The sequence below is a fragment of the Lutjanus erythropterus genome, chromosome 16, assembly GCF_056507025.1.
Source record: "Lutjanus erythropterus isolate fLutEry1 chromosome 16, fLutEry1.hap2, whole genome shotgun sequence".
Classification (NCBI taxonomy): Eukaryota; Metazoa; Chordata; class Actinopteri; order Lutjaniformes; family Lutjanidae; genus Lutjanus; species Lutjanus erythropterus.
The window spans coordinates 34,801,795-34,825,650 of record NC_139332.1 but is presented as its reverse complement, the minus strand read 5'-3'; the positions used below and the strand labels follow the sequence as shown (position 1 = coordinate 34,825,650).

The 23,856-nt window shown below is 40.6% G+C and overlaps 1 pseudogene; it reads right to left on the bottom strand.

Moving 5' to 3' along the window:
- Positions 1-7,973: 7,973 nt before the first annotated feature.
- On the bottom strand, positions 7,974-8,467 carry LOC146313495 (Ig kappa-b4 chain C region pseudogene; annotated as a pseudogene).
- Positions 8,468-23,856: the final 15,389 nt, after the last annotated feature.

Here is a 23,856-nt window from a genome sequence, read left to right as displayed (position 1 = left end):
GAAAGATGGTATTCAAATAAAGAAAATGACTCACTTTCCATAGAGAGTGACTTTGCATCAGCAGCACCATGCTCCAGTGCTCTGGGAGAGTTTATAGTCCTGAGAGTTGAAGACTGGATGACTGACAGCTGTCCTTCATGACAACAGAAGACACAGAAATCCTCCTCGTCAAAAACATGACTTTGATCTGCGTCCTCATCTGGACTCTCCTCTGCTGCTGCTTCACAGGTAAAGTCCAGAGAATCAAACTCCTCTCCTCTATCAACATCCGTCCCTCTGAAATGAAGCCCACAAAACCATGACGCTGCTTTATGTTTTTGTCTCTGTGTCCTCAGAGTCCAGAGGTCAGGTCACAGTGACTCAGTCTGGAGCAGTGAGCTCTGCTGTGGGACGCTCCGTCTCCATCACATGTAGGACCAGTCAGAATGTTTATGCTTCAGGCAGCACCCACTTTTTAGCCTGGTACCAGCAGAGAGATGGAGAAACTCCTAAAATGCTCATTTACTATGCTAGCACTCGAGAATCAGGGATTCCAGCTCGTTTTACAGGCAGTGGATCAAACTCTGACTTCACTCTGACCATCAGTGGAGTCCAGACTGAAGATGCAGCAGTTTACTACTGTCAGAGTCTTCATAGCATCAACAGTCAGAATGTGTTCACACAGTGAAAAACCGTCGTACAAAAACCTCCCTCAGTCAGACTGAACAGAAACTGAACTGACTGCTGCAGCTGGAAGCTACTGCAGAGACTGATACACTTCACTGAGGACACATACACACACACACACACACACACACACACACACACACACATACGAAGTTGATTGTTTAAACAACAATGAAGAAATGTTCAAACAATGCACATGTAACAAAATTTTAATGACAATCTGGGAGGAAATTAAATTACTTTTCCCTTCAATTCTCACCATCCATTTATATCCCATTATAATCTCATGTTCTGATCAAAAAAAGCTGAGCTGAGACGGTTGATTAGAAAAGTTTTGGCCCTGATCTTTGATTTCTCCCTCATAATGATCACAATTAACTCATTTTTTTCACAGATCAGTATCATGAAGCACACTGATCTGCCATCTGCAAGAGCCCCTGAACTGCCCCCATCAACTGCCCTATGTGAGTTCATGCTGCCAACGGAAAATCACATCTTTTGACTCATAACCCAGTCCAATACTTCCACATGCCAACTGGATCCAATGCCCACAACCCTTGTTAAAGCATGTCTGCCCTCCATCATCCCTCTGATAACCTCCATCATCATCTCCTCTTTGTCCACTGGTACAGTTCCTCCCTCACTGAAAGCTGCCTTAATCAAACCAACACTGAAAAAACCTGGACTTGACTCTACAGATCAGAAAAACTGCTGGCCCATATCTAATCTTCCATTCATCTCCAAAATCATTGAGAAAGTAGTTGCACTCCAACTTCAAAGCTACCTTGAAAACAATCACCTCTGTGAACAGTTCCAATCAGGCTTCCACACTAAACACAGCACAGAAACTGCCCTGGTCAAGATCACCAACAACCTCCTCCTGGCAGCTGATTCTGGTCAGCTCTCTCTCCTCATCCTCCTAGACCTCACTGCTGCCTTTGATACAATATCCCATCAACTCCTCATGGACCGTCTTGCCAGTATTGGAATCAAGGGCTCTGTGTTCAAATGGTTTACATCCTACCTTTCTGACAGATCACAGTTTGTACAAATTCAGAACTATAATTTAGAAAGCACCACAGTCCATGACGGAGTTCCACAAGGTTCAGTATTGGGGCCCCTCCTGTTAATCATCGACCTCCTCCCTCTTGGCAATATCTTCCGGCATTATGGTATTCATTTTCATTCCTACGCTGATGACACACAGCTCTACGCATCCACTCTCTTTCAATAGCTGATGCCCCCATACCCATCTCCACACAAGTCAAGAGTCTTGGTGTTATCATGGACAGTACCCTCTCCTTCTCCAGCCATATAAACAATGTATCACAGACTGCCTTTTTCCATCTATGAAACATCTCCAGACTACGCCCTGCCTTAACACAGCACTCTACTGACATCCTTGTCAATGTCCTGGTCACCTCACGCATGGACTACTGCAACGCAATCCTAACTGGTATCCCTAATAAACTCATCCACCGACTTCAACTAATCTAAAACTCTGCAGCACAGATCATTACCTGCACAAAATCCACTGAACATGTAACTCCTCTGCTTATTCAGTTACACTGGCTCCCTGTATCACAACGCATCAACTTCAATATCCTTCTGCTAACCTTCAAAGCCCTTCATAACCTGTCACCTGTCTATCTCACAGATCTCTTACCCATCTACGCTCCACCTCGGCCACTTCGGTCTTCATCTGCTGATCTACTAATAATACCACCTGTTAACCTCAGTACAGTGGGTGCCAGGGCCTTCTCTCACGCTGCACCTAATCTCTGGAACTCTCTTCCCCACCATATCCATACACTGGACTCTTAAATTTAAAACCGCCCTTAAAAACTTTCTAAACTAACATATGTGCTCTAACTCCTTTGATGGAATCTCATTTACCTCGTACAGTTACTGATTTTAATTTATTTCTGCTCTATATGTTTTGTTGTCATTTCTGATGTAAGGTGACCTTGAGTGTCATGAAAGGCAAAAGGCATGACAAAATTGCTGCTGCCAAGCTTTTAAACCAAGTGATACAAAAGGTGTCACGTAACACCAGTTTTGATTTGTTTACACTGGATTTCCTTCGAATTCAGGATCTTCAAATTTCTGCTCATGAAAGTTGATATTCAAATAAACAAACTTCCTTACTTTCCATAGAGGGTGACTTTGCATCAGCAGCACCATGCTCCAGTGCTCTGGGAGAGTTTATAGTCCTGAGAGTTGAAGACTGGATGACTGACAGCTGTCCTTCATGACAACAGAAGACACAGAAATCCTCCTCATCAAAAACATGACTTTGATCTGCGTCCTCATCTGGACTCTCCTCTGCTGCTGCTTCACAGGTAAAGTCCAGAGAATCAAACTCCTCTCCTCTATCAACATCCGTCCCTCTGAAATGAAGCCCACAAAACCATGACGCTGCTTTATGTTTTTGTCTCTGTGTCCTCAGAGTCCAGAGGTCAGATCACAGTGACTCAGCCTGGAGCAGTGAGCTCTGCTGTGGGAGGCTCCGTCTCCATCACATGTAGGACCAGTCAGGATGTTTATGATGGGAACTATCTATACTGGCACCAGCAGAGAGATGGAGAATCTCCTAAACTGCTCATTTACTATGCTAGCACTCGAGTATCAGGAATTCCAGATCGTTTTACAGGCAGTGGATCAAACTCTGACTTCACTCTGACCATCAGTGGAGTCCAGACTGAGGATGCAGCAGTTTACTACTGTCACAGCTGGCACTACCCCAACAGTCAGTGGGTGGCCACACAGTGAAAAACCGTCGTACAAAAACGTCCCTCAGTCAGACTGAACAGAAACTGAACTGACTGCTGCAGCTGGAAGCTACTGCAGAGACTGATACACTTCACTGAGGACACACACACACACACACACACACACACACACACACACACACACACACACAAAGTGGATTGAACATCTCACATCGTTAACAGACAGTGAAAATGTATCAAAACAAAGCAGTGTCAGAGCAAATTAAATAACTTTCTCTCTATCAATTTATATCCCATTATAATCTCATGTTCTGATCAGAAACAGACAACCTGAGACAGTTGATGAGAAAAGTCTTGGTCCTGGTCTTTGATCTCAGTCTCATACAGGGTCACAGTTGTGTCCCATTATAAAACTCAATATCAGCTGGAATTTAAAAAAGACAAACAACATAAATGATCTACATGATAAAACTATAATTAGTAAGTCCACCTCAGCATGACCTTCATTCATCTGGTCCATTTTAATTCCACCTGTGTTGTCAAATCTCTGCAGACATTATCATGTTGTGTGTAGAGTTTAAAGAATGCAGATATTTATGATAAAATTACCCCTAACAAATAGAAAATGCACTTCACTATATTCTTACATTCATTTGATTTAAGTTTAGTTGAAGTAAAGATAATTATGGAATGAGGCATTGGTTATACATGATTAAAGGGGAACATACAAATTCCTTTCATGGTATTTTAATTTATCATCAACCTGGCCTTAACAGCTTCTTTTTCAGTTAATTAAGTAATGTTGTCATGACGACAGCTCAGTTATCTGGTTAATAATATAATAAATTTAGTCCTGTGACCTTGATATTGGACACTTTTCTTTGTTTCGAAAAATCTCTTGGTTCCATTGGTCCTTGTGTGTTCTCTGTATTCAATAACTCACTGATATCTGGTCACGTCTCAGCTGATTTTGAGCGAGCTGCTGTTTCAACCACTTCTCAATAAACAAATTCTGACCCTTCTGTGCTCCAGAACTACAGGCCAAGTTCTAAGTTACCTTTTATAGCTAAGATTTTAGAAAAAGTGGTTTTCGTCAGTTGCACTGAACAGAAACGGTTCTTCTCAGAGTCTCAGATGATCTGTTAGTGTATGATAATACAGGAGGATGTTCTGTTTTGGTTCTGTTAGATCTCAGTGCTGCTTGACTGAAGGGCTCAGGCAGTGTGTAGGTATTTGTGGATCAGCTGTGTTCTCCTCTTCACAGGATTTTCTCTGTTCAAAACTGTGTCACACCAACTGAATCTCTGTCTTGTGGTGTTCCACAAGGTTCTGTAGTGGGTCCACTGCTGTTTGCATTTTATATGCCTCCTTTCAGGGAGACATTAAGTCATTTTAAAGGTATCTCCTAATAACACATTAATAAGTGGCCCTACGCTTCAAACTATGACATTACAGATATCCCTCTGCAGTAAAATTAGCAAGAGTAAATATGCAACTTCTTGGTAGACTTTCAAAATAAAGGCACAAAAACTACTTGGTTAGGTTCAGGAAAAGATCGTGGTTCGATTAAAATAAGTAACTCTACATTGCTGAAGTCAACATACCTCATGTAACGTGATGTATCATAAGTTGTATGTATGTAACATAACTTGTGCAAGTAATGCAACTTGGTTTCACACAGGACATGAAGACCAGTGAAAGTCCTGTATTTGATCATCCATCCATCCACCCCACCTCAAGTGGTCAAAATTGGTGACCACACCTTTAAACCAAGTCTTAAAAAAGTGACATGTAACATGAATTTTATTTTGTTTACAATCCCCTCAAATTCAAAATCCACTTCAAGATTCTTATCGTCTGTTACTGCAGCCCTGTTCTAGCAGAAGGAATCTGAGATCCACTGAACAGGGTTTGTTGATTTTTCCACGTGTCAGGCTCGAGAAAAAAGGAGACTCTGTGTTTGAGGTTATAGATCCTAAACTTTGAAGTTCTCTCTGATTGAACTTGGACACTTTTAAAGGACAGCTCAAGAACCATTTGTTTCTTTTGTTTAATTTGTTTTACCTTTTTCTTGCTTGATGTCTGCAATTTCAGTCTGTTACACTGTCTTTTATTTTTTTTATTTGTCTGTTATTGTGAAGCACTTTGCGATTTCTGCCCATGAAAGTTGATATTCAAATGAACAAACTGACTGACTTTCCATAGAGAGTGACTTTGCATCAGCAGCACCATGCTCCAGTGCTCTGGGAGAGTTTATAGTCCTGAGAGTTGAAGACTGGATGACTGACAGCTGTCCTTCATGACAACAGAAGACACAGAAATCCTCCTCATCAAAAACATGACTTTGATCTGCGTCCTCATCTGGACTCTCCTCTGCTGCTGCTTCACAGGTAAAGTCCAGAGAATCAAACTCCTCTCCTCTATCAACATCCGTCCCTCTGAAATGAAGCCCACAAAACCATGACGCTGCTTTATGTTTTTGTCTCTGTGTCCTCAGAGTCCAGAGGTCAGTATACAGTGACTCAGTCTGGAGCAGTGAGCTCTGCTGTGGGACGCTCCGTCTCCATCACATGTAGGACCAGTCAGAATGTTTATAATGGGAACTATTTAGCCTGGTACCAACAGAGAGATGGAGAAAAACCTAAACTCCTCATTTACTATGCTAGCACTCGAGTATCAGGGATTCCAGCTCGTTTTACAGGCAGTGGATCAAACTCTGACTTCACTCTGACCATCAGTGGAGTCCAGACTGAAGATGCAGCAGTTTACTACTGTCAGAGTTTTCACTACCCCAACAGTCAGGATGTGTTCACACAGTGAAAAACCGTCGTACAAAAACCTCCCTCAGTCAGACTGAACAGAAACTGAACTGACTGCTGCAGCTGGAAGCTACTGCAGAGACTGATACACTTCACTGAGGACACACACACACACATACACACACACACACACACACACACACACACACACACACACACACACACACACACACACCTCGCTCCCTGTGATGTTTATGTCGTTATCAGAGGTTGATCACAAATGTCCTCACTTGTCCACACAGTGCAGACGTCAACCTGCTGTACATGTGTGGAACATTTCCTCCAACTGAACTCCAGACAGAAGCATAAACAGAACTAATAGATGTCCATGATACACACAGTCAAGTCTGTATGCAGCACAGTTTGTCAGTGTCTTTCAGCATTGTTTCCAAATACCAGTTCCAAAGATAACTAATCCTAAACACCTTCAGGCGTACAGGCCTCTCACAGCCACAGAGCAACACAAAGGGTTGAAGGACAGTTGAAAAGATCAGTGTCTGTGATCTTCCCTGTATACAGGACATTTACAGACGTCACTTCATTTAAAAGGCCCACAGAATCATCAAGGAGCCCAGACACCCCAATAATGGACTTTTTCAGCTGCTGCCTTGTTGCAGGCGTTATCACAGCCTCAGAACCAGGACCAACAGGCTCTGTGACTCTTTCTGTCATCAAGCAGTTAGACTCATGAACACTACCTAACAATAACCTGACATTACCTGGATTAGACACTGAAGCTACACTGATATTGTTTTTAGTCACTTTTATTACTGCTGAAAGTTCTTAGTATATTTATACTGAATAGTGAATTTGATGATGCACTTTATAAAGCTTGATGGTGCAGTTTGTTCTATGTAACCAAGCTCTTCATCTTAAGGACCGTCTACAAACATCTGGAGGAGTCTATGGTCCATGTCTCGCTTTAGTTTGCTGACTTTTCTTTGACCAACACGCAGTGACTGGCTGTTTATCTGAAACTGTAGAAATATGCACTGACTGACCTCAGCGGTGTGTCTTATCCCTGTAACTGTTTAGCATTGACACTGACAGCTGCAGAAGGTTTGAGGACGGTCTGTACCTTGTCATATGTCAGGGGACACTGCTGTCTCTCCTTCAGGGTTCAGAACAGGACCATATCTGACACCCTCTGTCTTACAAGTGTCATGTTGTTTTGTTTTCATTACCTTGTGTACTTTTTTTTTCAACTGTTCATTTATTTATTCGCATATTTATTATCAGTAAACATAAACATTTTTAATCTTATAATGTTGGTATGTTTTAGTTGTTATTATCAGTGTTTTTCTTCCTTCCTGTGTACTGTGTGTATATCTTTGATCTGGTTGCTGAGCTGCTGAATAAAAAGGCTCTGACAGAAAAATAAAGTTCTACTGGCTGATTGAAAACAAATGCAAACAAATATTTCAATATAAATTCATTATGAAAAATTCACTAAACAAAGATATATGTTTACTTCACTGTTCTTTCTTTTCATGACTAAAACTCTGACTGTGTTCACCAGAAAATCCATCTTCATCTCAGACATCTGTTCATTCACCCCAAGAAAAAATAATCTTGTATGCTGATGACATCCTATTATAGATCATAAGATTGTCATCTTCTCTTCTTGTAGTTATTGATCAGATCTTACAAATAATCCATGACACAAATTCTGGATTAAACAGAACTATTAAGACAGACACATCTCTTACTTTTACTATAACAAAGATGAAAACAACTGATTCAATGAAGTGGATTTTATTATTTTGAATTCTTAAAATTACAAAAAGCAAAGAAAATCTTTATCAATGAAACATGTATTTAGAGAGTTAGTGAAGGAAAGAAAGAGATCAACAGAGAGAGAGAGAGTTACAGAGAGCAGACAGAGAGCAGTATGAGAGTAAAACCAGCAGCAGAGTCCCAGTGAGTCAGGTCAGGACTGGGAACACTGGTCTCTCCTCAGTGTCTCTGAGAGTGGAGTCTGGGAGCCCTGGGTGGCCTCACAGGTCACAGAGCCCACCTTCCTCCACTGGTCTGCAGGGAGCCTCAGGGTGCTGCTCCAGCTGTAGCGGCCGTCCTTCTCCAGCACAACGCGGCTCCTGCTCTCCTCCCAGCTGATGCTGCTGCTGCCGTCCACCTTCCAGGACAGACTCCAGTCTGAGGGGAAGCCCTTGTTGGCCAGACACATGAGCGTGGCCTTCCCCTGCTGCAGCTCCTCACTGGAGGGGGGCAGCACCGTCAGGGTGGGACGAGCATCACCTAGGAGACACCAATCAGCTTAGAGGACGGGGACCACACAGCTGTCAATCAACCAGCAGACACTTGGACACCTTTACTGTGTGAGAGTTGATTTTCTCCTTTAAGGAGTTTCTGTCAGATGTTTTTTCTGCTCCACCAGTCACTCACTCACACATTGTTTCACTTCCCTTTAAGAAGCCTCTCATGCATATCAGCACAGAGAGAATCATCATACAGAATGAGATGAAATATATCAAACTACACTGACAAGAAAATATACAAAACTTTGAATTCAAAATTAGTCAAAACCTGAACTATACTTAATTATAAAGTATTAATTGAATCATGAACAACACTGAAATCTAGTGTTCATCCTGCATTTCAGTCATCATCATTACAAAACTGTTGAAGGATTTTCAAATTTTCAATGAATATTTGACAGAATTAAGAGAATTTGTGCATTTTAAAAACATCTTTGTCTTCAGTTTGTTCATTTTCTTTGAATAATTCAATCTTAATTCATTTAATAACAGTGATTATTGATGTAGAAATTTAAGACTGATCTTATTGTTGTTTAAATTAAAGCACAAAAGTAATGTGCAAAGAAATCTTTAGTTAAACTGTTCTGAGTTAGTCTCCACAGTAAAGGCACAAAAATACAAATGTCAAAAAATGCAACAAAGGTATATTTGTCTGACTGAAAAAATTTAAAATGTGAATTGAATACGTTACTTTTTAAAGAAATGAGTCACTGTACAAAAACCTCTGACTGTAGAGACACACGGCTCTCTGACTTTGACAGACTGAAATAAACCTAAAGCCCTCAGGATGAAGTCTTACTATTAAAGTTTGAAAAATGTTTTATCATTCTGCCAAATATTTTATATTTTGTGTCCATGGCAATCAATTTGTACATTTTTGTTTCTGAACTGAACTTGTCTGCAGAATATTGCTGCAACATGTCAACAGAAATAAGGAGAAATAACTATTTTTCCTGATATGCTGGATATAAAGGCAGAAAAACAGAAGAGTTCTCCCTAATATCATAGAAAATGGTAAAAATTTGACTTACTTCCAACATCCAGTCTGGTTCCTCCACCGAACGTGTACCACAGTGATACAAACTCATTGAGCCGCCGTACAAAAACCTCTGACTGTAGAGAGACACGGCTCTCTGACTTTGACACAAACAAACTCAACAAAAACATCCCCAGTTTACCCAGTTATGATGAGTAATAACTGGTTAAAGTGTGAAAAACCAGTTCACAAATATTCATTATTTAATGAACCATTTTTCTATTTAAATGTTAAACATCTACAAACAATATCAGTTTCTCTTACAGTCAACAAAAATGAAAGAAAATATTGAAAAGAAAAACTCACCAATAAATCCTGACAAATATAAATAATTATTATAAACATGTTTATTGTTGATCATGATGAATAAAACAGTATTTTTTATCCCACTGTGACGTTGGTCTCGTAGTGAATTAGGTGGAATTCATAAAATATTCTGGATGAAAATTTGTTCATCAAACTCAAACAAAGTCACATAAAAATGAGCACTGACACATTTCTAATCAATAGACTGATAAAGTGATTGATCCATTGATAAACATCATCCTGAGAGTAATCCAAGTCCCTGTTGGAGTCAGTCAGAGCATTTCCATAGAGAGTGACTTTGCATCAGCAGCACCATGCTCCAGTGCTCTGGGAGAGTTTATAGTCCTGAGAGTTGAAGACTGGATGACTGACAGCTGTCCTTCATGACAACAGAAGACACAGAAATCCTCCTCATCAAAAACATGACTTTGATCTGCGTCCTCATCTGGACTCTCCTCTGCTGCTGCTTCACAGGTAAAGTCCAGAGAATCAAACTCCTCTCCTCTATCAACATCCGTCCCTCTGAAATGAAGCCCACAAAACCATGACGCTGCTTTATGTTTTTGTCTCTGTGTCCTCAGAGTCCAGAGGTCAATATACAGTGACTCAGTCTGGAGCAGTGAGCTCTGCTGTGGGACGCTCCGTCTCCATCACATGTAGGACCAGTCAGAATGTTTATGTTGGGAACCGTTTAGCCTGGTACCAACAGAAAGATGGAGAAACTCCGAAATGGCTCATTTACGATGCGACCACTCGAGTATCAGGGATTCCAGCTCGTTTTACAGGCAGTGGATCAAACTCTGACTTCACTCTGACCATCAGTGGAGTCCAGACTGAAGATGCAGCAGTTTATTACTGTCAGAGTTTTCACTACCCCAACAGTCAGCGTGTGTTCACACAGTGAAAAATCGTCGTACAAAAACCTCCCTCAGTCAGACTGAACAGAAACTGAACTGACTGCTGCAGCTGGAAGCTACTGCAGAGACTGATACACTTCACTGAGGACACACACACACACACACACACACACACACACACACACACAGTTGTGTTTTTATCACTTCAGAGGACATTTTCAGAGGATTGATTTCCAGTAGATTCATCCTAACCGTGATCCAAGTCTTCAGCCACTAAAGTTAAAGATTTATGTTATGTGGACTTGTGTTTTGTCCCCATAAGGAAGGTGAGTCCCCAAAATGTGAGCATGTAAACAGATTATGTCCCCACAACATGAGTTAGGCTTAAACACTACAAAATTCTCATGTAATGTGTCTGTAATATCAGTCCATAGCCACATGAGATACTTCACAGGGATTAACAAGATGAAAGGTCAGAGTCTGATGTTTAGGAGAAATTTCCTCATGGTGACTCTGGGCGATCCAAAGCTGGTCCGATGAGTCAAGGAAAAAAGGGGAAAGAAATCTTTTTAAAGAACATGAATTATTAATATACATAAATGACCATAACAGCATTAAAGCTTGAATTTCACAACTACAACTGAAACAATAATTGTTTGATCCTGACTCACCCTGCTGTCCCATTCTGGAGCCCAAAAACGGTGCCCTGATTTTGCTCTGCAGCCACCGGATGAGGCGGTGATACCCCTAACTTTTTCAAAAAGTTATTATTATTAAATTTATTATTGTTATTGGTATTTGTATCAGAGTGAGTGACAGAAAAGGGCAGTACACAATTCCTTCATCTGCTATGCTCAATTAACTGACATATTTACTGTTGTTTTTTTTTACTTAAAATATATTTATTCTATTATTTTTATCCTGGATCAAAATATTTCAAATGTATTTTTCAGATGTCACATGTGGTGAATTTATGACCCTGTTGGAGTCAGTCAGAGCATTTCCATAGAGAGTGACTTTGCATCAGCAGCACCATGCTCCAGTGCTCTGGGAGAGTTTATAGTCCTGAGAGTTGAAGACTGGATGACTGACAGCTGTCCTTCATGACAACAGAAGACACAGAAATCCTCCTCATCAAAAACATGACTTTGATCTGCGTCCTCATCTGGACTCTCCTCTGCTGCTGCTTCACAGGTAAAGTCCAGAGAATCAAACTCCTCTCCTCTATCAACATCCGTCCCTCTGAAATGAAGCCCACAAAACCATGACGCTGCTTTATGTTTTTGTCTCTGTGTCCTCAGAGTCCAGAGGTCAGGTCACAGTGACTCAGTCTGGAGCAGTGAGCTCTGCTGTGGGACGCTCCGTCTCCATCACATGTAGGACCAGTCAGAGGGTTTATGGTGGGAGCTACTTATCCTGGTACCAACAGAGAGATGGAGAAACTCCTAAACTCCTCATTTACTATGCTAGCATTCAAGTATCAGGGATTCCAGCTCGTTTTACAGGCAGTGGATCAAACTCTGACTTCACTCTGACCATCAGTGGAGTCCAGACTGAAGATGCAGCAGTTTACTACTGTCAGAGTTATCATGAAATCAACAGTCAGCTTGTGTTCACACAGTGAAAAACTGTCGTACAAAAACCTCCCTCATCTGAAGAGGAACTGATGTGACTCAACAGCTGCACAGAATGAAAACACTATTGGTTTGATAAAATACAGTTAGGTGAAATAAAATATTACAACAAACCTTTCAGCAATAAAACAACATTTGTGTTTCTGTAAAATATATATTTAATTGCATTTTTCTTACAACTTTATTTTTTATTGTAAATGTAATTTTCTTGTCACAACAGTAGTACATGTTTGGCTCCTCAAACACTAAACTCTTAGGAACATTTTAACACATAATAAATAAATCAATACTTTTAGAAATGAATATTCAGTGATTGCTAAATTAAATAATTTGTTTACTTTCATAAAGAAATAAAATCACAGGTCTATTTTAATATAATATCAAGTAGTGAAATTGGTTGATTTTGTTGGCAGAAAGCAACAGAGACACTGTTCTACAGTCTCCTGACATGTCAAGTCTTTTTTTTTGTCTGAATTTAATGTTACTTGATGGAAAATCTCATCATGTTATGCAGATGATACCCTGCTTTTTATGTTTAATTCCTAGATACAAATTAACAAGAACAAAATACATGGATCTTATTCAAGTGTGGACTTTAGTTATAACAGACAGTTTTCTGATGGTCTAATCATAAAGTTACCAAAAATAAAAGATAAAACTGGAATGACAGTAGAAAAATATTGACAGTTTTAAACTGTTAGAAAACAAAACTTGGAAAACTGGGCCTGTTACTGTTGTGGTTTTTCTGCTGTAATCTGAATAATTTTCCTAATAAATAATACATATTGAATAAAGGAAGTCCAAAGACATGTCTCTATTTGAATGATACAATCTTTATTGTTTTAAAATGTTGAAACCATCGACACAAGAAAGAATTTGTTAATATTGAAACATGTCAAGAGAAAGAGAGAACCAGAAAGAGACAGAGAGCAGTATGAGAGTAAAACCAGCAGCAGAGTCGCAGTGAGTCAGGTCAGGACTGGGAACACTGGTCTGGAACAGGGTGGGGACGACTCGACCCACTGCAGAGACAGAGATTAATAAAGTTCATATGAGGTGAACTAAACTCCATCCTGTTGGTTGCAGCAGAGGAGACTTCTAGTTCTGTTGATCTTCCTCAGACTGGATGAAACTGGTCTGAGAAGTTTCACTTCCCTCGCTGAGCTCGGTAACCATGGCAACCGACAAGCATCGCTGCTCAACCATGGCAACAGAAAGTTTTGTTACTAAAGATAAAAAGCTTTAAAAAAAAAAGTACACATTTACTGCACTGGGTAATCTTTAATTAACAAAGTAAAATGTTTTAGTTTGTGTTTAGTGTGAAATGTTTAACATTACATCAAGTAATATGAATACCTCTTTCAGTAAAATAAATTAAAATAAAATATTTCTAAAGAAAAACTGGTCACACTTTATTTTCATTGCACAAATAAGACATCACAAACTGTACTTTATATCAAATTGGACAAAAACTTGAAATATGCTTTTTATTCAAAACTAATCAGCAGATTAGTGAAGACCGATGCCAACTTCTTTGAACAAAATCACACTGTCTGTCTACAGTATTATATGATCACAGTCAGACAAACTAGTCCTCCACCTTCCTTTACAGGACAGTTGTATTGTAATATGTCCCAAATTACCCTGTGAGGAAGTCTAATAAAGGTTATATTATTTCTAGTTTACATCTAATTTTATACAAAGTACAGCTTGATAGATCTTATTTGTGTGTTTTTGGATGTACAGTATCTAATCAGGGTATAGTTGTATTTGTTTAATGTCTAATAAAGAACATACTTCTAGTATATATCTGATTTGACACAAAGTGCTGCTTGTTTCTTCTGTAAACTGACTGATATTTTCATAATCATCATCCTGAGAGTAATCCAAGTCCCTGTTGGAGTCAGTCAGAGCATTTCCATAGAGAGTGACTTTGCATCAGCAGCACCATGCTCCAGTGCTCTGGGAGAGTTTATAGTCCTGAGAGTTGAAGACTGGATGACTGACAGCTGTCCTTCATGACAACAGAAGACACAGAAATCCTCCTCATCAAAAACATGACTTTGATCTGCGTCCTCATCTGGACTCTCCTCTGCTGCTGCTTCACAGGTAAAGTCCAGGGAATCAAACTCCTCTCCTCTATCAACATCCGTCCCTCTGAAATGAAGCCCACAAAACCATGACGCTGCTTTATGTTTTTGTCTCTGTGTCCTCAGAGTCCAGAGGTCAGTATACAGTGACTCAGTCTGGAGCAGTGAGCTCTGCTGTGGGACGCTCCGTCTCCATCACATGTAGGACCAGTCAGGATGTTTATACTTGGAGCAGCAACCACTATTTATCCTGGTACCAACAGAGAGATGGAGAAAAACCTAAACTGCTCATTTACTATGTTAGCACTCGAGTATCAGGGATTCCAGATCGTTTTACAGGCAGTGGATCAAACTCTGACTTCACTCTGACCATCAGTGGAGTCCAGACTGAAGATGCAGCAGTTTACTACTGTCAGAGTTTTCACTACCCCAACAGTCAGCGTGTGTTCACACAGTGAAAAACCGTCGTACAAAAACCTCCCTCAGTCAGACTGAACAGAAACTGAACTGACTGCTGCAGCTGGAAGCTACTGCAGAGACTGATGCACTTCACTGAGGACACACACACACACACATACACACACACACACACACACACACACACACACACACACACCTATTCATTTTAACTGATTGTTATGAGTTTTGATCTGACTCTTCAATTAATCTAGAGGAGCAAACCTGGGACAGTTAGTCAGAAAAGTCTCAGTCGTGACCTTTGACCTCAGCCTCATACTGGATCCATGCTGTTTCACATTCACCGATCAGACATTTTGACCACCTGCTTAATATTGTGTTGGTCCCTCTTTTGCTGCCAAAACAGCCCTGACCATTAAGGCATGGACTCCACTAGACCCCTGAAGGTGTGTGTGTTGTCATCTCTTTCATTGAGCTTGTTATTGAAAACATTCCTGCGGTTAAAATCTCAGATCACAGTCGTGTGGTTTCACTTCATGCTGATGATATCCTGCTCTTTGTTTATAATCACAGCGATACATTTTTGTGATATTCTTACATTTATTCAGAGATATAAAACTAACCTTAATCTTGAGGTACAATTAAAGTTTGTACAAGATATGGACCCTCATCAAGAGCAGACTGCAGTGATATGAGGGAAATGGGTGATTGTCTTTCAAAATGCTTCAATCATTATAGATGTTGAAGTTAACATACCTCATATAACGTTACGAATCATAAGTTAGTGTATGTAACATGACTTCCGCAAGTCATGGAACTTGGTTTCAGACACGAAGACCAGTCTCCTGTGTGAAAGTCCTGTATTTGATTGACTCATCCATCCATCCATCCCACCTCAAGTGGTTAAAATCGACGCTACCAGGATTTTAAACCAACTCTTACAAAAGGTGTCTTGTAACATGAGTTTTATTTTCTTTATATTCCCATCAGTTCAAAATCCACTTCCAGATTCTTATGATCTGTTACTGCAGCCCTGTTCTGCCAGAAGGAATCTCAGGTCCTCAGATCTGGACTCCTAAATGTTGGAGCTCTCTCTGATTGGACTTGAGAATCTTTAAAAGGCAGCTCTTCTGTTTAATTCATTTTGCCTCAAATTTGTAGCTTGATGTCTGCACTTTGAGTCAGTAACACTGTCTTTTAATTGCTTTATTACCTGTTATTGTGAAGCACTTTGATGATGTGACATCTGCTCATGAAAGATGATATTCAAATGAACAAACTTCCTTACTTTCCATAGAGAGTGACTTTGCATCAGCAGCACCATGCTCCAGTGCTCTGGGAGAGTTTATAGTCCTGAGAGTTGAAGACTGGATGACTGACAGCTGTCCTTCATGACAACAGAAGACACAGAAATCCTCCTCATCAAAAACATGACTTTGATCTGCGTCCTCATCTGGACTCTCCTCTGCTGCTGCTTCACAGGTAAAGTCCAGAGAATCAAACTCCTCTCCTCTATCAACATCCGTCCCTCTGAAATGAAGCCCACAAAACCATGACGCTGCTTTATGTTTTTGTCTCTGTGTCCTCAGAGTCCAGAGGTCAGGTCACAGTGACTCAGTCTGGAGCAGTGAGCTCTGCTGTGGGACGCTCCGTCTCCATCACATGTAGGATCAGTCAGAATGTTTATAATGGGAACTATCTACACTGGTACCAACAGAGAGATGGAGAATCTCCTAAACTGCTCATCAAGCTCGCCAATCAGAGAGTATCAGGGATTCCAGATCGTTTTACAGGACGTGGATCAAACTCTGACTTCACTCTGACCATCAGTGGAGTCCAGACTGAAGATGCAGCAGTTTACTACTGTCAGAGTTATCACTGGATCAACAGTCAGAATGTGTTCACACAGTGAAAAACCGTCGTACAAAAACCTCCCTCAGTCAGACTGAACAGAAACTGAACTGACTGCTGCAGCTGGAAGCTACTGCAGAGACTGATACACTTCACTGAGGACACACACACACACACACACACACACGAAATAATTCTATGAAGAGGATCAAATATTTCACCACTGTTGCTTTAAAGTTGAGATGAAATGGCAAATTTCTTCTCAACCACTTTAGCTCACATACCTGTTTATACTGAGAACCTATTTGAAAATGTGTAACAAACAACAGTGAAAAATCACTTTTATTTTCTCATATGAAAATTCAATCATGTTTTTCCTGTAAAACAAAATATAACATTTGATTACACAGACTTGAATCAACAAAGTTCAAAGAATAATATTATGACACCAACCCATCAATTAATGTTCAAGTCTTTGTGGCACAGAGCAGAGATTCATTAGTTACAGAGTTAGTAACATCATGGCATGTCAGGTTTTGACCTGCTAACTTTTCAATGCTCAAATCAAATTACTCCAAACATTATGAAACTTATTTCCCACCTGTGTATCCAGTTTTACTCAGAAATACATCTGGATACAGAAGATAGATGCTCTCAAAATGACATTTCATCTGGACTTTAATGACCAACAAACATGAATTAAAACAAGTTCAATGACAATAAATCTTCCTGGAAATCAAAATGACTTTTTCCATCACAGCTTGTCACTCTACATTCATATCCTCTTACAATCCCATGTTTTTTTGTTTTATCTGACTGTTCTAAATAATCTCGAGGAGCCAAGTTGTAACTGTTAATGACAAAAGTCTTGGTGATGACCTTTGACCTCAACTTCGTATGAAATTAAAACAGTTTCAAACATGTCCATTTAAAGGAAAAGACAACGCATCAGAAAGCTTCATGATCACAGTTGGCCCAAACAAAACTTGTACATCCCTTAAATTTCAGAAAGTGCCACCAGATTTCAACATCGTCTCCATGTAAATATGTCAATATGTAGATGAATGTTGTCAGCAGTGAGGAGGAAACATCATGATATGTTGAGGACAGCTACAGTTGACTGACTCTGTGTGTTTGCATATGTGTCCTGCCTCTCTGCTCCCAGACGTTAAGAGGACAGTGTTGATCAGTGTCTGTCCAGGCCTTTCAGAGACACTGACACGCCGGCAGCACAATGATGATGTCACTGATTCTACTGCTGGCCACCCTGGGGCTCCTTGTTCAGGGTGAGACTCTCTTGTGAAAACTTTGCTTCAGGATGCAACCAGGTTCACCACAATGATGTTCTGCTGTGATGGAGAAACACTGAAACAAGCAGCATTGACCTTCTTCCATCTGTTCTCCATGTTAAAGAAATGATTCTCTTCTGTTTGGATGTTGATCATCTTTCTCCAAACTGGATTTGTCTCAATAACCCTTCTCCTCTTTGTCATGTTTTCCAGGTTCATCAGGAGAAATCAGCGTGACTCAGTCTCCTGGATCTCAGTCTGTTGTTCCAGGACAGACTGTCTCTATCAGATGTAAAGTCAGTCAAAGCACAAGTTACTGCTTCCAATGGTACCTTCAGAAACCTGGAGAATCTCCTAAACTCCTCATCAGGTGTACCTCATCACATCAGTCTGGGGTTCCACATCGTTTCAGTGGGACAGGCTCTGGGACTGACTACACTTTGACCATCAGTGGAGTCCAGACTGAAGATGCAGCAGTTTACTACTGTCAGAGTCTTCATATCATCAACAGTCAGTGGGTGTTCACACAGTGAAAAACCGTCGTACAAAAACCTCCCTCAGTCAGACTGAAAAGAAACTGAACTGACTGCTGCAGCTGGAAGCTACTGCAGAGACTGATACACTTCACTGAGGACACACACACACACACACACACACACACACACACACACACATTATAATCTCATGTTCTGATCAAAAACAGCTGAGTTGAGATGATTGATCAGAAAAGTTTTGTCCCTGATCTTTGATTTGTGCCTCATAATGATCACAGTTAACTCATTGTTTTCACAGATCAGTATCATGATCAAAGCTCATCCAATAAAACTGTATATATTTCCTCAATAACACAATATATAATTTTACATAACCTCAAGGTTCTATGCTGGGTTCTCTGCTGTTTGCATTGTACAAACAGCTTTCAGACAGACATCTGATCATTTTAAAGTTATCTTCTATTAACACATTGATCAGTAGCCCTACACTCCAAACTAGGACACTGCAGGTATCCCTCTGCAGGAAAATGAGCAATAATAAATATGCAATGTCCAGATAGACTTAACATACTTAATTTAATGTACTGTAACTTTATTGGAAGCTGTCAACTGTAATTCCCTTTTGTGCTGCCTTAACAAAACATTCTTTGACCGTTCACAAGTGGGCGAAATTTCTGCCACCAAGCTTTTAAACCAAGTCTAAAGGTGTCATGTAACACCAGTTTTGATTTCTTTACACTGGATTTTCATCAAATTCGTGATCCAATTTAAGTTTCCTGTGATCATGTTTAGAGCCTTGAATGGTCAAGAACCTGCCTACATTAAAGAGCTACTGCTGCCCTGTTCTGAGGTTCTCTGATCAGAGTTTGTTGGTTGTTCCACACTTCAGGCTCAAAACAAAAGGAGACTCTGTGTTTAAAATCTCCTAAACTTTGGAGTTCTCTCTGATTGGACTTGGACTCGTCTAAAAGGCATCTCAAGAATAATCTGTTTCTTCTGTTTAATTTGTTTTGCCTCATTTTTAGCTGGATGTCTGCATTTTAAGTCTGTAACACACAACAGTCTTATTGTTCCTTTTTCTTTATTGTGAAGCACTTTGTGATTTCTGCTCATGAAAGATGGTATTCAAATAAACAAAATGACTCACTTTCCATAGAGAGTGACTTTGCATCAGCAGCACCATGCTCCAGTGCTCTGGGAGAGTTTATAGTCCTGAGAGTTGAAGACTGGATGACTGACAGCTGTCCTTCATGACAACAGAAGACACAGAAATCCTCCTCATCAAAAACATGACTTTGATCTGCGTCCTCATCTGGACTCTCCTCTGCTGCTGCTTCACAGGTAAAGTCCAGAGAATCAAACTCCTCTCCTCTATCAACATCCGTCCCTCTGAAATGAAGCCCACAAAACCATGACGCTGCTTTATGTTTTTGTCTCTGTGTCCTCAGAGTCCAGAGGTCAGTATACAGTGACTCAGTCTGGAGCAGTGAGCTCTGCTGTGGGACGCTCCGTCTCCATCACATGTAGGACCAGTCAGAATGTTTATAATGGGAACCATTTAGCCTGGTACCAACAGAGAGATGGAGAAAAACCTAAATTGCTCATCTATGCTGCTAGCACTCGAGTATCAGGGATTCCAGATCGGTTTACAGGCAGTGGATCAAACTCTGACTTCACTCTGACCATCAGTGGAGTCCAGACTGAAGATGCAGCAGTTTACTACTGTCAGAGTTTTCACTACCCCAACAGTCAGTATGTGTTCACACAGTGAAAAACCGTCGTACAAAAACCTCCCTCAGTCAGACTGAACAGAAACTGAACTGACTGCTGCAGCTGGAAGCTACTGCAGAGACTGATACACTTCACTGAGGACACACACACACACACACACACACACACACACACACACACACACACACACACACCTGATTGTTCAGATGACTGCTGTTCATCTACTTTTAAATATTAAATATAGTTGAGGACAAAATTATTAGCCCCCCTATGAAATTTAAAGTTTTTTTTCCAAATTTTCCCAAGTTCTTTTTTAACAGAGTGAGGAGTTTTTATCATAGCATTTATAAACATATTAGTTTTCTTTAGAAAGCATATATTTCTATTTGCACACAATAACAGAGTAATTTAAAAAAAATACCAGGGTCAATATTATCAGCCCCTTTAAGATCTGACCTTTTCATTGAGCCATAGCACAAACCACTGCTGTGCAATGATGTGCTTTAACTTTGTGATGCTCAAAGCTTGTAAAATCAAGTAAGTTTATTCTGAGGGTTATCTTCCAGTTTACACACAGTATAAAAACTTCAGCAAAGGTTTGAGCTGTCACTCGATAAAGCATCATGCCAAAAACAAAATAAATCAGTTTACACTTGGGAAAAAGAATTGTTGATGCTCACAAAGCAGGAGAAGGATGTACAAAGTTATCACAGCATTTCCAAGTGTCAAGAACTGAAGTGAGAAGTATCATCGAGAAATTCAAAGAGAGCCACACTGTACAGAACAAGCCTGGCACAGGTAGGACGACAAAGATTTCAAAGACTGGAAAAAAAAAAAAAAAAAAAAAAAACTAGTGAGAGACGTGTCTAAAGACCCCAGAACAACTGCCAAGACACTAGTGAAGGACTTAACCAAGTTGAGAATTGTAGTCTCAAAGAAGACAGTCACTAGAACCCTGCACAGGAATGGACTGAGAGGTTGCAGATCAAGAAAAACACCTTCAAGCCAGACTGAAGTGTGCTAAGGACAACCTGGAGAAAGATCATGCATACTGGAAGCGTGTCCTTTGGGCAGATGAGACCAAACTAGAGCTGTTTGGCCACAGAGACATTGCTTATATTTGGAGAAAGAAGAGAGAGGCGTATAACCCAAAGAACACCATCTCCACAGTGAAACATGGTGGTGGGAGTATTATGCTGTGGGGATGCTTCAGTGCATCTGGGACTGGGAATCTGGTCAAGGTGGAAGGAATCATGAAGAAAGAAGGATATGTGTAGATTTTGAAAGAAAACCTCAAGCGGTCAGCAGAAAAACTGGGTCTGGGTCGTCTCTTTGTCTTTCAACAACGACCCAAAACATACGTCGCTCCTGGTGAAGAACCACCTTCAGAAGACCAAAGTGAACGTTACTGACTGGCCTGCGCAAAGTCCTGACTTTAATCCCATTGAAAATCTGTGCGATGAACTGAAGACCAAGGTCCATGCCAGAAGACCATCGAAGGAGCTTCAGAGATTCACCAAAGACGAATGACTTGAGACTTGATGAAATCTACAACAAATGACTGCAGGCTGTTGTTCAGCGAAAAGAATACACAACTGACTATTCCCATCAGGGGGGTTAATAATTTTGACCCTGGTAGGTTTTGGTTTTTGTGAAATAATTTTGTTTCTGTGTGCAAACTAAAATAATTTAAGGATCAAAAATTAAAACTACATTTTTGGAAAAGCTGTGTTAAAAATTCCTTGTTCTGTTTAACAGCACTTGGGAAATACTTGAAAAAAAATAAAAATTTAGGTAATAATTTCATCCTCATCTGTAAGAGAAAAAAGTAACTGCATGACACTTTTATTGATCAGATTACACAGACTCCTCACTGGAGGGGTGGGACGAGCATCACCTAGGAAAAACCAGTCATCTTAGATTTCCATAGAGAGTGACTTTGCATCAGCAGCACCATGCTCCAGTGCTCTGGGAGAGTTTATAGTCCTGACAGTTGAAGACTGGATGACTGACAGCTGTCCTTCATGACAACAGAAGACACAGAAATCCTCCTCATCAAAAACATGACTTTGATCTACGTCCTCATCTGGACTCTCCTCTGCTGCTGCTTCACAGGTAAAGTCCAGAGAATCAAACTCCTCTCCTCTATCAACATCCGTCCCTCTGAAATGAAGCCCACAAAACCATGACGCTGCTTTATGTTTTTGTCTCTGTGTCCTCAGAGTCCAGAGGTCAGATCACAGTGACTCAGCCTGGAGCAGTGAGCTCTGCTGTGGGACGCTCCGTCTCCATCACATGTAGGACCAGTCAGGATGTTTATGTTTGGAGCGGAGTGTTCACAAGCTCTCATGCATTATCCTGGTACCAACAGAGAGATGGAGAAATTCCTAAACTCCTCATTTACGTTGCTAGCACTCAAGAATCAGGGATTCCAGATCGTTTTACAGGCAGTGGATCAAACTCTGACTTCACTCTGACCATCAGTGGAGTCCAGACTGAAGATGCTGCAGTTTACTACTGTCAGAGTTTTCACTACATCAACAGTCAGTGGGTGTTCACACAGTGAAAAACCGTCGTACAAAAACCTCCCTCAGTCAGACTGAACAGAAACTGAACTGACTGCTGCAGCTGGAAGCTACTGCAGAGACTGATACACTTCACTGAGGACACACACACACACACACACACACACACACGCACACACACCCTAAGTAGATTGAAAATCGTTGCTTAAACAAACAATGTACATGTAACAAAACAATTTTAATGACAAAAAAGAATCTGGGAGGAAATTAAATTACTTTTCCCTTCAATTCTCACCATCCATTTATATCCCATTAAAATCTCATGTTCTGATCAAAAACAGCTGAGCTGAGACGGTTGATTAGAAAAGTTTTGGCCCTGATCTTTGATTTCTGCATCATAATGATCACAATTAACTCATTTTTTTCACAGATCAGTATCATGAAGCACACTGATCTGCCATCTGCAAGAGCCCCTGAACTGCCCCCATCAACTGCCCTATGTGAGTTCATGCTGCCAACGGAAAATCACATCTTTAGACTCATAACCCAGTCCAATACTTCCACATGCCAACTGGATCCAATGCCCACAACCCTTGTTAAAGCATGTCTGCCCTCAATCATCCCTCTGATAACCTCCATCATCATCTCCTCTTTGTCCACTGGTACAGTTCCTCCCTCACTGAAAGCTGCCTTAATCAAACCAACACGGAAAAAACCTGGACTTGACTCTACAGATCAGAACAACTGCTGGCCCATATCTAATCTTCCATTCACCTCCCAAATCATTGAGAAAGTAGTTGCACTCCAACTTCAAAGTTACCTTGAAAACAATAACCTATGTGAACAGTTCCAATCAGGCTTCCACACTAAACACAGCACAGAAACTGCCCTGGTCAAGATTACCAACAACCTCCTCCTGGCAGCTGATTCTGGTCAGCTCTCTCTCCTCATCCTCCTAGACCTCACTGCTGCCTTTGATACAATATCCCATCAACTCCTCATGGACCGTCTTGCCAGTATTGGAATCAAGGGCTCTGTGTTCAAATGGTTTACATCCTACCTTTCTGACAGATCACAATTTGTACAAATTCAGAACTATAAATCAGAAAGCACAACAGTCCATGACGGAGTTC